Below are 5,120 nucleotides of genomic sequence, written 5' to 3' on the forward strand. Positions count from 1 at the left end.
GCTTTGTTGCTTCTGAGCTTGATGGCCGCTTGATTACCTTCAAGCCTTTAAGACTCCAGACGCTATACTTTTTGATAGCCAGGCACCATCAGCTTTCTTCGCCACATTTGCTTTTCAAAGCTCTAAAAAGATCTTATGCATCAGATTTACCCAAAACAATGCATTGTTTGATCTCTTGACTGCTGCTTTCATAAGCACTGATTGTGGTTCCAAGGAAACCAAGATCCTTGACAACGTTAATCTTGTCTCCATTTATCATACTGTTACTTATTGGTCCATTTGTGAGGAATTGTGTTTTCTTTTCATTGAGTTGCAATTCATCCTGAAGGCTGCAATCCTTGATCTTCATCAACAAGTTCTTTGAATCCTCCTTATTTTCAGCAAGCCAATTGCATATGACAGGTTGTAAATAAGCCTTCCTCTTATCCTGCGACATTCTTCTTTGTATAATTCATTTTCTCTGATTATTTGCTCGGCATACAAACTGAGTTAAGTATGGTGAGAGGATAAAACCCTGACACATAACTTCCCTGTTTAAATTATGCAATATATCATTGACCCATGTGCAGGTTCCACATGAGCATATTGAAGTGTTCTTGGATTGCCATTCTTCTTAAGGTTATCCATAGTTTATTATGTTCCACACAGTTGATTGCCTTTGCATAGTCAATAAACATTCTTCTTGTGTTATTTTCTTTCAGTCAAGATCTATCAGACTTTTATCAGACTTGAGTAATGATTTCCTTTAATAAGCCCTCTTTTGAATCATGCTGAATTTTTGGCAGCTCCTTGTCAATGCAATGCTGTAACTGTTCTTGAATCATTTTCAGCAAAATTTTACTTGCATGTGATGTCAATGATATCGGTACTTTTTATTGGGTCAACTGTCTTTGGAATGGCTACACATATGGGTTTCTTCTAGTCAGTTAGCCATGTATCTCTCTTCCAAATTTCTTGGCATAGATGAATGAGTGCTTCCTGCGCTTCATCAGCTGTTGAAACACTTCAATTGCTATTCCATCAATACCTGGACTCTAGATTTTTGCGAAAGCCTTCAATGCAGCTTGGGCTTCTTCCTTCAGTACCATTGGTTTTGATCTTATGCTTCCTCTTGAAATGGTTGAATGTTGTGTTAGTCCAGGTTGACTAGAGAAACAACTTCATTGACACTCATATATGTGTAAGAGAAAACTTTATATCAAAGAGTAATTGTGTATTAAGAAAACACCCCAGCCTAGTCCAGATCAAGTACATAAGTCCAATATTAGCTCATATGTCTGATACCAATCTGTAAATTCCTCCTCAAACTCACACAATACATGCAATGATGCCAAATGTAGGAAGATCACAGGCCAGTGGATGGACAGTATTGTGGATCCAATGGTGGTGGAAGCATCTCAGTGCTGGCATGGGTTTCCATGTGACTTCTCCAGTTCCAGGGCTCTGGCTCTATCTGTGTAGCTCCATGTGGCTTGTCAACATGGATGTCTCACAGTTAGAGTATGTGTCTCACCTACAGGGAGGAAGATAAGAGTTCCCAGAATCCCAAGGAGAAGGCCATGCCCACATATGGGCCTCATTGGCTATGACCTGATTGACAGGCTAGACTCCACCCCTCTGCAATCTGACAGGAGATTATGTAATTGCCACAAGTGTGGACCAGTTCTTTTCATCTTCTTTTGGTGCTTCCTGAATTATTAAGTATTCTTCTAATAGACTATTTCAATATTTAAACTCCCAGCTTTATTTGTCTATTTTAGTTCTTTCTGTTTAAGATACATTGAGTGGGTTCTTCCTTTTTGGCTTTCTAACTCTAGGGGCCTGCACATTTTATTATAATATTTTACTTTATCTTCTTGAATTGCCCTTTGCAATGTTTCATTCATCTCTTAGATTTCATCTTTTCTTCCATTTGCTTTAGCTGCTGTATGGAAGCAAGTGTCAGAGTCTCTTCTGACATCCAGTTTGATTTTTAACTTATTTCCTGTCTTTTGAATCATCTTCTTTATGCATGATATTCTTGATGTCCTCCCACAGCTGACCAGGTCTTCTGTCATTAGGGTTCATTGTATCAAATCTCCTCTTGAGACCTTTTCTAAATTCAGGTGGGATATCCTCGCCTCAAGGTCATGTTTTGGCTCTCTTTAACTAGGTTTAGTATTCTTTCAGCTTCAACCTGAACTTATATATAAGAAATGTGTGATCTGTGACACAGTTGGCCACTGGCCTCATTTTAGCTGCTAATATTTAGAACCTTCATCATCTTTTCCCACAGATGTCGTCCATTTGTTTTCTGTGTATTCCACCTGGAGAAGTCCATGTGTATAGTTTTTGTGGTCTTGATCCAAGGTATCTGTGAAGAAGTTATTGGTCTTGCAAAATTCTGTCATGCCACCCCAGATTTCGTTCTGGGAAGGTGAGCATCTCAGAATACCATGGTATAAGAACAAAGTGTTCTTGCATTAAGGGTGTACTCGAGTAGAGACCCAAATGCCCATCTGCCCACTTAATATTTAACATTTAAAATATATGTCCATAGACCTGTACCACTATTGTTACATATTAAATATTTATATATGTGCATGTCAGGCTTTGTTTCTATCACAGCGATTGACTATTATTTTTTTCCTCTTTGTTTACAAATTTTATCTTGCAATCACCAATAATTATCAATGCAACTTGGTTGCATGTTTGATCAATTTCCTACTGAAGAGAGTGGTTGGCTACTTCAGCTTCTTCATTTCTAGCTTGGTTGGTGCGCAAATGTTAATAATACTTGTTTTCACTGGATTTTCTTGAATCCATATAGATATAATCTTCATATAATCCATTATACTTTGAGATAGATCTTGAAATATGCTTTTTAGTGATGAACGCAATGCCATTCCTCTTGATTGTTTTATTCCCAGCAGAGCAAACCATCTGATTTTCTGATTCAAAATGGCCAATAGCAGTCCATTTCAGTGCACTTAATGCAGCTCTTCCTCAGTGATGTTGTAAGGGCCTTTCCATCTAAAGGCTCATCTTCTGGCACTGTATCTGACAGTGTGCTGCTGCGATTCATGATGTTCTCAGCATCTGACAGTGTCCTACTTCTAGTCTCACGTTTTTCACTGGGTAATTACCCAGTAGTAGAAAGCTTCTTCCTTCTGCTCTTAGTCTGGATACTCTGCTGGAACCTGTTCAGTTTGGATGACTGATTTATTTAGTGTATTGTGCCAACCTGGCCGATAAACACATATGAGGTTAATTGAAGGGCGGAAGGATAAACGGATTGGTGAGCCTCACCTTTCAAGTTCTCAGGTCTCTTGCTTTGTGATGGTCAGACCAGAGTGCAGCTGCCTTAGCCGTTCCCAGCTTCAGCTTGCAAGGCTGACTTCCTGCCAGACATCCCCAAGGAGAAGCCACATGGACCTACCCCAATGCAGCCCTGGGTGCTGGATCACCGGTGTGGAGAACCCTGCCAGTGCTGAGATGCTTATACATTGGCTTGGCTTGGCTTTCCTCCTACAGTCGGCGTCATTGTGTCTGTTTTGTGAGATGGAGGGGGACTTTCTGGATTGGTGTTGGCCATATGGGTTAATGTTGGACTTGTGGGCTTGGGCAGCCCTGGGTTGGGATGTTTTCTTGATGCACACTTGACCTTTATATAAAACTCTCTATTATACACGAGTTTCTGTGGATGTGTTTCTCTAAAGTACCTAGACTCTCACAATGCCTCTCCTGATATTTGAAATACCAGTGACACAGCTTCCAGCATCAGAGCATCACGCAAGCCACCACAGCATCACAAATTAACAAACAAGTGGTGGCAGCCAAATAATAGAGGGGCCTATATCATAAATAACATCCATGGGGAACACATTCCTTAGGATGTTCTACAGTAGGAGACCAAAAGGGCATTTTTGGTTTTGCCTGAAACTATGCTCTGAAGTCTGGGAGGAAAGAAACTCTCATGGAAGCAGAAGTCCAAGGAGGAAACAGGAAGAGTACCATTACATTGAGGTAACTGCAATTAATGTAATTAAACAAAAGAGGCTTAAAATATATACCTTGTTGAACAATACATACTATGTTAATTTAACCACAAATTTGCTTTATAACCCGTCACCAAACCACAATAAATACTTCCCTCCTTCAAGCCCCCAAAACCCATATAAAATGAACAAACAAACAAAGATGGGCAAATTCAGTTATGAGACTCAGAAAGGTTTTATTTAGAGAGAGCTGATTCCAATATAATATTTGTATTTAGTCACACTTGTACCTCATATTCCATTTTAAGTTTTGCTGAATCTAAGTCGAAGCCTATTATTGTAGTTGCATATGCATACATCCATTTGGATGTTAGTGAGGATTTCTGAGGTTGTAAACTTTTATGAGTTCAGACAACCTAATATTTCTCCATAGCAGCAGATGATGGTTTTGAAAAATTGACTTTTCAGTGAGTAGCCCAGTTTAGAACCCTCTTGGGTAGGCTGGATATCTTGCAACTGCTCCTCTGTCTCATTGCCATCCTGCTCCCTGCTCCAGGAGCTAGCCTCTTGGGATTACACTGTATTTAATTTTGGTCAGTGGAGGAAGGAATTGAGAGGAATAAGTACTAGGAGTGATTCTTGAGCATTTCCTCCCCTCCAGGCTCAACAAGGGTTTCATTTACCCCTGGGAATGCATGTAACTAACTTGTTTGCTGCTCAATTTATTGCATTTATGAACTAAACTTAAAGTAAAACGTCTTTAGGTTCTACATATGTTTAATATCAACTAGTGACGTTTCCTTAGGAATTTATGCTGCAATTGAATATTCAATACAGCTGAATCTTCAAAAAATTAATGACAAAACATCTCAAATCCAATGGTGACAAAATATGTTGCTAAATATAATATGTCTATTTAAAAATATTAATACCACAGAATTCATTATGTCTACACTTAATATTGTAACTTCCCAAGAGTAATGATGTACTTGTTTTTAAATTTCCCATTTTCTGTGATAATATTTCTAAATCTCCCTATAGTTGAGGTAGCCTTACAAAATAAAAACAAAGAGGAATATTCTCTGCATTCCAACTGAAGCGTGATGATCTGGTATCTGAGATAACTGTTTCCTATTTGAGGAC

The sequence above is a fragment of the Echinops telfairi genome, unplaced genomic scaffold (assembly GCF_000313985.2).
Source record: "Echinops telfairi isolate 266 unplaced genomic scaffold, ASM31398v2 ScPeMD7_7416;HRSCAF=8454, whole genome shotgun sequence".
Taxonomy (NCBI): Eukaryota; Metazoa; Chordata; class Mammalia; order Afrosoricida; family Tenrecidae; genus Echinops; species Echinops telfairi.